This window comes from Carlito syrichta, unplaced genomic scaffold, assembly GCF_000164805.1.
Source record: "Carlito syrichta isolate Samal-C Ts95f unplaced genomic scaffold, Tarsius_syrichta-2.0.1 Scaffold313194, whole genome shotgun sequence".
In the NCBI taxonomy this organism is placed as follows: Eukaryota; Metazoa; Chordata; class Mammalia; order Primates; family Tarsiidae; genus Carlito; species Carlito syrichta.
Genome location: NW_007257290.1, coordinates 251,246 through 265,950, shown reverse-complemented (window position 1 = coordinate 265,950; position 14,705 = coordinate 251,246). Strand labels below are relative to the sequence as shown.

The following is a 14,705-nucleotide window of genomic DNA, read 5'->3' as shown; positions in this document are numbered from 1 at the left end:
GTTGAATGGGGAGTGTGGAGCATGGGGATCATGTCATTTTGGGGGCAAAAACTGCTGAACACTCAGCGTGGTGTGGGCAGGTTTGCTCGTAAATCACCCATCATGAAATGGGCAAATGCATTGAAAGAATCTCAAAAAAAATTCACTGAGTTTCAGTCAGATCCCAGCAGTAGTGCAGTGTTCTCTTATTCTCTGGCTCTCCTCATCATCTCTCTTCTTCACTTCCGGAAACATGGCCTCTGGTGTTGCTGTCTCTGATGGCATCATCAAATTGTTCAATGACACAAAGGTACCCAAGTCTTCAATACCAGAGGAGGTGAAGAAGCACAAAAAGGCAGTGCTCTTCTGCTTGAGTGAGGACAAGAAGAACATCATCCTGAAAGGGGACAAGGAGATCCTTGTAGGTGACGTGGGCCAGACAGTCGATGACTCCTATGCCACCTTTGTCAAGATGCTTCCAGACAAGAACTGCCACTATGCCCTCTATGACACAACCTATGAGACCAAGGACAGCAAGAAGGGGAACCTAGTGTCTACCATCTGGGCTCCTGAGTGTGCACCCTTTAAGAGCAAAATGATCTATGCCAGCTCCAAGGACGCCATCAAGAAGCTGACAGTGATCAAGCATGAATTACAAGCAAACTGCTACGAGGAGGTCAAGGACCACTGCACACTTGCAGAGAAGCTAGGGGGCAGCACCATCATCTCGCTGAAGGGTAAGCCTTTGTGAGCCCCTTCTGGCCAATGCCTGGAGCATCTGGCAAGCCCAGATCTGCCCTCAGGCATTGCAGGCTGCCATCTTCCTGCCAGACTGGAGGGGTAGGTGAGGGAAGTCTCTACAAGGGGCCCACCCTCCAAAAGATAATTCTAGTTTTGGGGGGTACCCCCTCATAAATGCTAAAACAAACAAGAAGACAGAGCATTGCCTTGTTTGATCTCAGTTGGGAATGTGCATGTCAGACAACTCAACTTTGCTCTCTTCATGTCTATGAATGACCATGAAAGTGTCATTAGAGTTGACTTTGGGGTTACCAATAAGTTTTAGCAAGTAGGCAAATTTGCACATACAGAATCCACAAATAATGAGGATCAACTGTATATACTCAACACCAACTACATTCTTAACTTTTTTTAGATTGTATATCAACTGTTTAGCATAAACACTACTATTTACAATTCACAAAAGAAGGTAACAGCTTAAAGAGGTTATGTGATTTGACAGATGTCACAGAACTGGGAAACAGTGAAGCTGAAGTCACACCCAGCCCTGTGTGACTGTGGAGTCAGAGCTCTGAATCCCTGGTTTACCAACTGCCTGGCTGACTCTAGTCTAAATGTGGGTACCCCTGCTCTGCACACCACAATATGACCACATATTCAAAATCAAACAAAACTGCCATGTGACCATCATCAGCATGAAGAATCTTTATCATCAAACTATTCCTTGACTTTGAAAACTGCCAGTCTTGGTGAAGTGGGAGCAAGCCTTATTGCAAGGGACCATAATACCGCATTTTCCTAAATAGAAGTTAAAGGTCCATCAGACGTTATGACTTCATTTCACTCCAGACCTAGAATGTCCTTCATGCCCTAAAGGCCGCTTTAAGCAGAGTGTCAGAGGGACCTTTTTAAGTGTATGTGTTTGTGGACAGATGGCATGTTCCCATCATATCCCCTTTGGTGTCTTGAGACTCTAGGTGGTTTTTGTCACCTCACATGAAGGGCTTTTCAAATGACATACATAATTTGAGGACAGAAGAAAGATGCAGGTCACATTTGCTGATATTTTCTGAAAAAAGTTAAGATTGCCTTCACTTATATATTCTCAATCACTCTCAATTTACTGCTTATAATTCTGACCCTTCTTGCCAAGATCTTATGTCTCAGTTTATTCTGAATCATTCCTATCTTTGTATAATATTAACCACCCATGTAAGACCTTTACAAAAATAAACAACTATTTAATTTACAAATAGGTATTGATCATCCACTATGTGCAAAGTACTGAGCTTGTGGTTGTGAAGAGCTCATGTTAAAAAACACAGAGCCCACTGGACGCAGTGGCTCACACCTGTAATCCCAGTACTTTAGGAGGTGGAAGCAAGAGGATTACCTGAGCCCAGGGGTTCAAGACCAGTCTAGGCAACTTGACGAGATCCCATCTCTACAATAAACAAAAAAAAATTGTTGGGCATGGTGACACAACCTGTGTTTCCAATTACTTGGAAGGTCGAGGTGGAATGATCACCTGAGCCCAACAGGTCGAGGCTGCAGTGGCCACGAGCATACCACTGCTCCCCAGCCTAGGTGACACTCAGACTTCTACTCAAAAACAAAAACACAGACCCCATGATTATGCTTAAGCAAGAAAGATCACATTGAATGTCTATGTATCTGCACATATCTTGATGACAAGTTCTCAAAGAGTGATAGAAGCCATGTATACAGTAGGGGGTGGATACTCCTGTAGGGGACCAACTATTCAGAAAAAACTTCTGAGTATCTGAGCTCAGAAGACAACAAGCTTGGGTCCTAAATCCAGCCTGGCTACTCACTAGCTCTGAGATCTTATGTAAAATACTCATCCTCTCCCATTGTCAATTTTCTTGGCTGCATAGTAGGAGATAACAAAATCTACTTCAATACATTGTTTTGAAGCAAATGAGCTAAGTATAGAAAATGCCATCATCATTATTGTCATCATCATCCATGAAAACACATCATATTAAAAACAGGAATAGAATTTCATACATTAAAAATGGTAGAATATATACTTCTAGGGAGAGAAGTATTAAAATCTACTGAGTAATTTTTTAGGTCTTTTCATGCATATATCGCTTAATCTATTAGCATTCACACTTCATAGATAAGGAAACTGCGTAGCAGAGAGGTTAATTAGCATGTCCAGGGTCACAGAGTCAGTGACAAATCAGGCTTTTAAATCTATGCAACCTCATCCCAGAGAATTTTCTCTTAACCATCACCTTTTTACATTCTCCCAGTCCTAGGAAGGAACATAAGCTAAGGCAAGAAAACCCAGGAGGGATGTTCAGGCAGCAGTTGGATGCTTAAAGGCAACATGTGGAGCCATAATGGATAAGGTAGTTTGAAAGCTAGATTGAGGAAGAATCGAAAATTAAGCTAGGGTATTTGGATGTTGTTTATTAGCAAGGTGGAGCCACCGAAGGCTTATGAGTCCGGTGCTATTATAAGTTCTGTGCTTCAAGAAGATTAATCTGGTACAATGGATCAGAGAGGAGAGAAAGAAAGAGACCATTTCGAAGTTCTCTATTAAAATAGCTCAAGCATGACGTGATAAGGGCTTAAACTTGCCAGTAGAAAAAAAGAAAGTATGAGTTTGAGATTGCTTAAAAAGAACACCTCTCTTTCTTATTTTGTCAATTCAGTCTTTATAAGTCTGTATTTTTCCTTCAATAGCAAGCAAAGCTCTTCCTCTCCCTCTTTTGAAATTTGTTCAATTTTAAATCCTGTCCAATGTATTCAAACTTTGTTGTGTTTAGCATTAAGCTGTGGTGCAGTCATATATTTTAATGCCTAAAAAAATACTCTCAACAACTCCAGAGCAGAAGAAAGTTGGTGATTCAGAGCAGGGAGCATTAAGGTTAATTACCTAATAATTTACTACAGTGAATGCATCTGTAGACATTTTGATTTTCACTAATTGTAGTGTTGAACAAAGTAAACAACACTTTGTTCATATTCCAGCTGTGAGGAATATGTCAAGGGAACCTTTCCTGTGATTTATAAGCCCTTTGCTTTACCCTTGAGCACAAGGCCACTTGATGGGAAGTTGGAAAGACCAAAGGTTTTGTGTACTCCATGGATTGGTTTAGTAAAGATTTCCCTTAATATGACTGTGAGTTGACCAGCATTTGCTGCATAGCTGAGTGTGCCATTCAGAGAAACTAGGCAGCAGCAATGCCAATGTGATTTGATGAGTCCTGGACCTCTTGTGGTTAGTATGCATCACCCTCTGTGCCTGGAGGAGGCTGGGAAGTGGGGGTAGGATGGGAATGCTAGAACAGGGTCAGAGTTAGAGTGAAATGGTTAGGAATGCAATCAAATCTCATCTCAAAGTCCAGTTCCTCTAATTTCTAGCTGGGTGGCGTTGAGCAAACCAATTAACCATGCAAAACATCCATTTCTTTATCTAACCAGAAATAACAGTATTGCTTGGCAGAATTACCATGAGAACTAAATCTGGTAGTTTATGTGGGGCATCTGAGATTTCAGCCAACCCAAATATCATTCTCACTTTCCCTGATTTTCTTTTACAGAATTGCCTTTTCTTTTCTCAGATCAAGTGATTGGAGTTGGGACTGTCTCTCCATCTCTGGCTCCCAGGATAGGCATTTAACCTGGGCTTGGCTAACCAAAGCAACTCACCTCCTAGCAAGCATGATCAGTTTAAGGACAGACACATTATCCAAGTTAGGCAAATCAGATTAAAGCAGGCCCAACTCACATTGTTTTTTGTGTGTGTGTTTTTATGATACTGCTTGAGCTCCTGAATGCAGCCATGCCTGAAGCCAGAAGAACTGAATCTCTTTGCTTTATGAGCCAATAGATTATCTTTCATGCTTGTGACAGTTTAGGTATGGCTTCTGAAACTTGCAACCTAAAGAATCCTGATGCTTTAAGCAAAGCTTTAGCATAGTTTGTGATGCATGGAAAGCACTTAATAAACACTATTTGTTATTATTACTGTTGCTATTATTAAAGACTCCAATACTCATTCCTATTTTCAAGCCAGGTGTTTTTCCCAAATTACTGGAAGTCCTTGGAAAAGGGATCCATCTCTAAGTTTTTGATGTGGTTCAAAGTAAAGAAAATGTTCCTGATTTAGGTCATCTCTTTAAAACTAATAAAAAGGCCCAGAAATGTTTAAGGCAGTAGCGATTCTGAAAAGAGGAAAAGCAGAAAACTAAAGAAGAGACTATGGCCTTTTGATCAAATGCCAGGAGACCTGGAAGACATTCTGTCAAGGTGACGCACTTAACCGTCACTGGTACAGGATTTAGTCTCCATAAGTAAAGGTACTTTGTTCATTTACCCCATAACAGTGAAATGCTTTGCATATTTGCTACTCAAAGCTCATTGTTGGATCCCTGCATTAACCTGAGTCATGTGCCTTTTGACCACATTATTATTTGGAACTTCACTTTTCAGCTGAGGAAGCTGAAGCTGTAAGAGATTAACAGTCAAGAAAAGGTCTTAAGATCCTCAGGGAAGAGCAAGAATCTGAAACCAGAATCCAGAAAGCATAACTTCCAAGTCCTTCCTTCTCCATAACTATAGATGGTTGTCACAGGACCACGCATGGAAGCAACACGGTGTGCAGTGGGCCAATGCTGTTCACCTGACCTCAAGCACTGCCTGACCAATATTTCCTTGAGACAACTATGTAATCTTCTAGAACTTCTGGCCCCTCATGCCTAGAATCACCGTGACAACAGTCCCCACCTCACAAGGGACTGAAGGATTGTGATGATGAATACATGCACATCTAACACTAAGTCCAACACAAAGGAAGAATCTGACAAGTGCTTAAGATTGAATCTGTGGGCACAAATCGAACTCTTTGGAGATAAAATATTAACTGGAAAGTTCCTTTGGGAAGCTCACATGGAGCTCAAGAGGAACACCAAGGACATTCCAGGTAGCCTGTTTGTATTAGTAAAAGATCATGTGTAATCTAAAGATCCACCCATAGGGGAATGGCAAAATAAAGCACATCTCCACATATAGAATGCTACTTAGCAATTTAAAAAGCGTAAAGTTATGCAACTCAATATGGTCTGACACAGCAGGATCTATAAGACATATATCTAAGCAGAAAAAAGTGACAACTATATGTATAAAAGAATGAACCTAGTTATATGCATATTATAAATACACATACACACACACACACACACACACACACACACACACACACACATATATCCATAGAATACACGTCTCTTTCCAAAGAATACATGCAAATATATTTTTTAAAAGTCTTGTGAGGACACATTTAAAATTCATAGTATACAAGGTAGGGGACCCAAAAACTGGAATTATCTTTTGGAGGACAGGCCCCTTGTATTGCAGGCTTCCTCCATAGGTAAGTATTCAAGGAACCCATCTGCATCAGTGTACCAGTTAGCATTGTTGTGAGAAACTGCATTTAGCTTCTGTGAATTTTTTTTTTTTTTGAGATTCTTTCAATGTGTTTGCCCATTTCCTGATGGGTGATTTATGAATGCACCTACCCACACTGCACTGCGTGTTCAGTACTTTTTGACCAAATATGGCTTGACCCCTGTACCCCACCTCCGTATTCATCCATTCTCACCTGAGAGGCTTGTTTTTATTTCCTTGGATGCAAAAAGTCCTCAAAGAGAAACATTTTGCCAACATGAAAGAGGTCAAACAAAAAACAGCAGAAGCATTAAAAGGTATCAAAATTGATGAGTTTAAGAGCTATTTTAAGCAGTAGAAAAAGCATCTCGATAGGGGTATTACATCAAATGGAGAGTACTTTGAAGATGACTGAAGTTTAAACATAAGAATAAATACACAATTTTGTATAAATACATTCTGGGTTTTTGGGGGGTCTCTGCTCATAAATACTGAATTGAATCTGGGGGTCAGAAAGAAGTCAGCCATATGTGCTATGCTTTTATTTTTAACAATAAAATTTTGGTCATGATTTACTCATGCGATTAAAAATTAACAATAAGGAAACACTCAAGGCAGTTGAAAATAACCTCAGATTGCTTCAAGCTAAAAGTACCCTGCTTATTCTATACAGTGCTAAAATAAACAGAAATAAGTAGGAAAAAGACATGTTCAACCACTTTCCAAGGTATAAAACAAAGGGGTTAGAAACAAGTTAATTGGCTGGATTTTTTTTTTTGATTGCTATTTTTTTCTTCTTCTTAACTAGCTGTGTCCCATATACACAGTGCAATTATCTTTCCTCAAAATATCATCACTCAGTTGAGTGATCTTGCCACATGAAAAACAGGTTTGGCACAATCGTTGCATATTGTTGGGAAATTACCATCAACTTTTTTTTCTCTTAAAAAAAAACTCACAATGACACTGATGAGTTGTGTTGTTTTTCATCTAATACCTTAACCCAGTTTAAATCCATAGTCTGCATAAAATCCTTGACACGTGACCTAAATAGTGGCAATATCCTATACAGGGACAGAGCATTGTATCCAAAATGCTATTCTCAACTCACACCATGGGGACAATTGCACGTTCCCTTGGATCATCCCACCCAGTGTGCTATTAGCTGTCTGCCCCATAAGGCCTGCCCCTTAATCTCTGCTAGTAATTATATGAGGCCTCTATGCTCATAATCCCTTTCTTTCAGAGCCCTAGAGCACATGAATCAGTTTGCACTCATGTAAGTGACTTCAAACCCACATAGAAATTTATTCTATCTTCTTTGCTGACTTTGCCCATTCTCACAGTTTTAGATAACATCTTTTAGCTACACACATTTATATTTTTAGCTCAGATCCCTTTTTTGTTGTTGTTGAGCCCTAGATGGATATAACCAACTGCCCCACAACATCTTTACTTTGATGACTCATATGCATCTTAAACTGTTAACGTATCCAAAATAAAACCTGATTTTGCTCCTCTAAATCTCCTCCAGTTTTCTATATCCTCATAAATGACATCAATATCCAAAAGGTAGCAATGTAGGGGTAATTCCTGGTTTCATATTGTCCTTCTATCCATTCCTCACATTTACAAACCCTATTGGTCTGAATTCCAAAATTTCTCTCAAATTCATCCATTTTTTTCATCTGTACTGTCACCAACTTAATTATGAGCCACCATCACCTCTCACCTGGTTTATGGCAGTACCTTCTTCCCAGTCTTTTCATTTTATCCCTGCCCCTCTAGTTTTTAGAATGCTACTCTCTTGACTTTAATTATTTAATGGCTTTTCACGACACTTAAATTAAAATCCCAACTTTTCTATGAAGTCTTCAAGCCCTGCATAGCTCCCAAACGACATATTTCCTCATCAGCACATTTTCATCACATGGACCTTCTGTCATGTCCTAGGAAATACTCTCTTTCCTACCACAATTCCTTTCCCCTAGCATTTTGCATTCCTCAGGTCGTGGCTTCAGTATTACCTCTCCACGTAGAGCCTTCCTTGATCACATCTTCTTAACCAGGTTCTGCCTGTTGGAGCAATCACTTTATTTTCTTCATAGCACAAATCACAAACTTTAATTGCAAGATCCATGTGTTTACTTACTTGTTATCCTTCTCCTCCATGAGAGAAGAAATTTTCTCTGTCTTGTTGATTTATAGATCCAGTGCCAATCTTCATGCCTGAAACACAGCTGAGACACAAAATATAATTTGTAGAGTAAATGAATCAGAAACATATTCATTGAGATCCATGCTGTATGTTCAACACTTTAATGGGGAGTGGGGTGTACTTTGAAAAAGACATGGAATTAATTAAATGCCATAATCATTGTCCTTAAAAAGTTGTATTCTATTTGAAGAGAGAGAAATCTGCACAGTGGGGAAAAAAAAAACGAAACTAACAACATAAGCCAATATACTTCAGTATGCAGTTTAAGTATTAAGTTATATGTTTGGTCATGTTCAGTTGATCAGAACTTCTGGTGGGGTAGACCAAACAAATGCTTTGCTTATTACTAATAGGGGTAAAGTTACAGAAGCTGGGAAATGAGAAATGATAAGTTCTGGAATACACAGAAACAGTTTCATAGAGGAGGTTAGATGTATACAACTTAAGACAGGTCATAATTAGCTAAAACTACTCAAAAACACCTAGAACTACGACCGTCAGGGTCCTGGAGTAGTGCGAACAATAAAAAGCCTGTTTGCCTGCTGAATAGCAGGTCATTTTATTCTCTCTCTAGTGTGTACCACACCAAAAAGCACCAGCCATTTTCCAGGTCAACTCAGTGTTGGAATGAGACACAATTACAAAGATCTCCTTAGGCCCCAATCACAAAGATCTCCTTAGTTCTCAGATGCCCAAAGTTGATCCCTAAACGTTCTGCTTCCCAAAACAGTCCCACACTCACTGTATCTTCTTTAGACAAAGAGAAGGAAGGAAACTTCTTCCTAAGAGACAGACTTTTGCTACCGTCTCTGTCCTTTGTCCAAAATGCTCTTCTCCCATCTTGTCCTTGCCAGCTGTAGTAAATTTTAGATCATTAGCATGTTTCCATAAGCAATGACAAATTGGGATTTTGCAAGACAGCTGGTGTCCTACACCAAACCTCAGAAATCTTACCAGCTAGAGGCAAACAGATGTTCTTTGTCTTTCCCACCTTGTTTACCAAAGGCTATAACTAGTCCAGAGGCTTGGGCATGCTTGCTTAACAGATGCATTCTAATGCATGCTAACTGGGAAGAATTGGGGGAAGTAGATAAGAAATGTAAATATTTAACTACTCAAAATTTTCTATCTGAAAAATTCTCTCCAAGGGCAAATGGAGAAGGGAGTAAAGTTCAAAAGTTCTCTGTCTCTTCTGAGTTCACAGCTAATGTTCTTGTCATACTAGACCTTCATGTGATTAGTTAAGAATACAGGTCAAGCCAGGCTCGGTGGTTCAGCCTGTAATCCCACGCCTTGGGAGGCTGAGGTGAGTGGATTGCCTGAGCCCACGGGTTCAAGACTCACCTGGGCAACTTGGTGAGACCTCATCTCCACAATAAATCAAAAAATTAGCTGAGTGTGGTAGTGCGCACCTGTAATTCCAGCTACTTGGAAGGCTGAGGCGGAAGGATCGCCAGAGCCCAGCAGGTGGTGGCTGCGGTGGCCAGGAGCGGCCACTACACTCCAGTCTGGGCGACAGAGTGAGACTCCAACTCAAAAAAAAAAAAGAATACAGGTCAAGAAATAGAAGAACATGCCAAATGAAAAGAGGAAGAAAATTTGGATGACAAGAGAAAGCTTATGTTTGATATACTCAAAGAACAATAAGAGACAAAACTGGCTTCAAAATTTCCATGTAGGCAAATTGGAAGTAAGGCAATTTTTTGGGAGGTTGTGTAAGATAACGACTTGATCTATGTTGATGTGGCAAGTACACGGTTTTGACTCAGATCATTTGCTTATTTAGGATTACAGGACTGTTGGAAATCATGAGAGGGAATAAATTTCTCCCACCTCTTGACATTACTGATGACAAACACATGAGAGACATCTGTAACCAAATGGAAAGTGCACATGGGAGTAATGTGAAGGGGAGGATTGGAGATCCCAGCTACAGGACAAAAGCAGGTGAAATCCTAGAATAAGATGGTAACAGTAGGAAAAAAAGAAAAGATACAAGGCACCCTTCAGGGGGGAGTTCAATAAGATGCAGTAACTGGATACATTTTAGAGATGCCAGAAATGAGTGAGTCAGAAATTCTCCAAGGTTGCAGGTTTGGCAGGCTGAGAGTGTATGTCAGGGAAGTCAGGAGGAGATACAGGTTTGAGGGGGCATAATGATAAATTTGTTTCTCCACCTGCTAAATTTGAGGTAACAGCAGGATACACAGGTGAAAACGCCCAGTAGGTTATTGAAGACATAGGAGCTGGTCCAAATACAATTCCTGGTATTTGTTAAAATAGCACTGGCTGAAAAACTCGCCTAAAACACACTGCAGTGCTTTGCTAAAACCTCTGAAGCTTATGAATTATCTGTCCTCAGATCTTTGTGATACACTGAGTTCTCGATATGTAACTCCAAGGCTCATGACACCTAAGTCTTGCCAAACAAATAGATATGAGTGCAGAAAATCATAGGGTCTGAAAATGTCTGGGCTGGAAATACTCCAGTTTTGTCTGGACTTTGGACATCTGCCCCTACCTTTGGGATTTTTACCATATCTAGGTATCACTACATATCTGGCCACTGTAATGTGGCATCTGTATACTGCTATTAATTTAGCATCTATTTGTACATTATTCATGGCTTTTACCTAAATAAATTTAATTTACAAAGTAGTATGATGATAAGTAAAAAGATAGTATCTCTTATACACAGAATACAATGGTAAAAAATAGAGCTGAGCAAAAAGTGAGAAAAGGTTTAATAGATTTAAATTTATAGCTATCTAGATAGCTTCAAATAATGAACATCAGAATAGATGTCCCCAAACCCTGCCTTGCTTTGGAGTAGAGCCAGTCCTGAAAGTAAAGACACCTCTTTACAGGTAAATTAAACTCCAGGATCTCATGTAAGTTAATTGTGAAATCCTTTGTCTTCATTCAGGAAACATTCCAAGGTGAGAAGCTTTCTGACTAGTCCAAACTGGACTGAATATTTGTATATCAAAACATATCTCAACATAGACAAGGTACAGTAAAAATACTGTATGATAGTCTTATAAGACCACCATCATATATGTGGTTGTCACTGATCAAAATGTCATTATGTAGCACATGACCATATACATGTATGATATACAATGTATATTTACAGATCACAATATGCTGTGTCATGTTATACTGCCCTATGATATACTATGACATAGTCATTGTTCTTCTCAAAAACCTTTTACTAGCTCCCATGACCTGAAGATAATGTCTAAGTTTCTTGGGAAGACATACGTGTCACCTCTTGAGGGATCTGCTGGAGGACCAGCATCATTTCCCATTTCCCCAGGCATCCTCCTGCTCCCCCAAAGAATCTACTGTTTACTACACTCAGCAGTAACTTCACAGGTCCATTCTTTCAGTAATTCCTTCTTCCCCAAATGCCTACCACTCTCCTCAAAATGCCTCCCCTGTTCTTCAAATATCTTATTTGTAGAGCCTTGCATGAAACTCCCAGGAAGAATGAAAGACTCTTTTGAACACAACTCTTGTTCTGGCCAACATCCTCTCTCTGCTGTATTACTGCCCTGGTCACTAGTTTTTCTTCCACTCATGCCTCCTCCAGACCAGTCTTCTTACAGGAACCAGTGTTTTCTAAAATATAATAAAATTAGTTAGTATTTAAGTCCCAGGCAATGCCCTAAACACTTTATACTCATTAACACATTTAATTTTTATAACAAACTTATGAGGTATGTATTTTTATTTTCCTCAATTTACAGAGAAGGGAAAATAAAGAATTCTGAGACCATGGGGCTAGTGAGTGACAGAGTTGGTATACAAGGATTGAATTTGACTGGCAAACCCAAAATAACAATGACTTAAGTATGTAATTTTTTTCCATGAGTAGATAGTTCAAAGCTGGTAAAGTAGTCCCAGCTATTGTGGGCCAGGTTCTTGCTTGCTTTCTGCTTTATCATCCTGTTATGTGACTTACAGTATCGAGTTACCTCATAGTACAAGAAAGCTGCAGGAATGCAAACTATCACATCTGTATTTCAAGAAACAGGAAGAAAGAGGGGAAAAAAAAGAAAGACAAAGAAGATATTTCCCAGATGAAGTTCTTAAAGGAATCTTTCCAGAGGTCCCTCACAACACATCCATTTTCATCTCATTAATTGGCAGAACTATAGCTGCAAAGGAATCTGAGAAATACAGACTCTAGCTCTAGTGCCAATGTAAATAGCTAAATTTAGTTCTTTTAGTAAAAAAAAATAGAGAACAAATGTTTAGTAGGCAACTTGCAATCTCTGCCACTATCAAATTTAAATACTTACAGTATGATTTCAGATCTTGAGTAATTAAGTCCCATGTTATACTTAAGTCAAATATTGGCAAGACTCAAGCTAAAACACTTTAGTGGCCTTAAATGCTCCTGTGGTCAAGTCCAAATTTTCAACGTGAACTTAATGGCCCATATGACATGCACTCATCATCCTTCCCAATCTCATTTTATGCCACTTTTCTTGTTCACTCTGCTCCAATCTCACTGTCCTCCTTGTTCCTCTAGCAAATGAAGATTTTTCCAAGTTCTGGAGACATTTCATGCTCAAATCCTATATGTGTCCAGGTCTTCTAGTCCTTCAGTCACTCCCTCAGAGAAACTCTCCTAAACATCCACCTGCTCCCTCCCAATATCTCACACTCTGTCCCTTTCCACCAAACTCTAAACTAATTCTAAGGAAGCAAGGGCCATGGCTCTCTTGCTCGCCAATGACTCTCTAGCACCATGCTATCTTGCACATAGTAGGTGCATGGTTTATGTTTTTTGGATCACTGATCCAATAAAAAGAATCACCTTTATAACATATATTACTTGAGTAGCAATTATCTTTTGTGCTTCTGTCTCCATAGGGTGATTATTTCCCTATTCAAATCTATATTTCATCCATGCTTTCTTTTGGCTTACACTTGATAATAACTTAGTAAATATTAGCTTACTGCCAAACAAGAACCCATCTACTACATCAACCATTGAGCACTATCAATATGCTACTTAATACAGATATTTCTAGAATAGGCACTGAAGATGTAAAAATAGTTAAGTTCATTTTATGCCCCCACATATTCCAAACCCAGCTCATCTCCAACCCAGGAAATTTTATTTTATTTCATTTCATTTTGTTTTTGAATCAGGGTCTCATTCTGTCCCCCAGGCTGGAGTGCAGTGGCAGTCATGACTCACCACAGCTTCAAAGTCCTGGGCTCAAGTGAATTTCCTGCTTTGGCCTCCCAAGGGCCTGGAACTACAGGTACATGCCACCATGCCCAACTAATGTCTTGGTTTTTTTGTTTTTTTTGTTTTTTGTTTTCTGTAGAGATGAGGTCTCACTATATTGCCCAGGCTGGTATCAAATGCCTGGGCTCAAGCATTCCTCCCATTTCAGTCTCCCAATGTGCTGGGATTACAGGCTTGAGCCACTGCACCCATGCTGAAATTTTAAAAGAGAACTCCCTTGACATGAAGAGAATCTCACCTTCTTTCCAAAAGACAAAAAAGAAGGAGAAGGAAGAAGAAGAAGAGGAGGGAGAAGAACAGGAAGAGGACTCATTGAGTTTTATCTTACACTCACCCAGAAATCATGATTTTTTTAATGGTCCATGATAAAACATTTCAGCCCATGTCACTGGAGTTGCAGAAATCATGGTGACCACACAACAGCACAGCTACATTTTGTCCAAAGATAACTCTGTAATGATTTAACACCCAGATCTAAAAAGAAAGACTATTTTCCCAAAACATTTTACAGAGGCATCCTTCAAAAGTGATTCATTCTTAGTTGGAACTCTTCGGCATGTTGGGGATCATTTATCAAATGTGTTTATAACAAAGGTTTCTCTCCAAACTTGGGATGTGTGAAAACAGTCCTTCACAAGATAAAAATAATTCTAACCACCAAAACAAGGGGACAGAGACTGTGGATATGGCTATAGGTCGAAGCAAAGTGAATATGAAGGGGACTCTTTTTAAAAAATATATTTTATTTTAAAGATATAGGTACAATTCAGGATTAGGTATACAAGCAAGCACCATAGTGATACATTTTGGGCCTCCCTTTAGTCCCCACTTTGGAAAGGGACTCTAGAGAGAGCTGTGGGGAGAATCTTGTTCTTCTCTGAACATCCTTGCTGCTGAAAATTCCACCATTACCGCACAGTTCTTTTAGTCTGCTGTTTTGATCCCAATTAAAATGTAAAATGTGAAGCCTGTTGTTGGGAGACAATGCTCCATGAGTTTCTTGCATGCCTTCATGTCTTGTGGGCAGAGGCACTGACTACTTTCATTATAGACAATCCTGTCAAAGATTTTGTG

General features: G+C 39.5%; 1 pseudogene across 1 annotated transcript; it reads left to right on the top strand.

Annotated features, from left to right (window-relative positions):
* Window positions 1-215: 215 nt before the first annotated feature.
* LOC103272750 lies at window positions 216-821 on the top strand (annotated as a pseudogene). The gene has a single exon (XR_505145.2). The product of XR_505145.2 is annotated as a cofilin-1 pseudogene (transcript).
* Window positions 822-14,705: the final 13,884 nt, after the last annotated feature.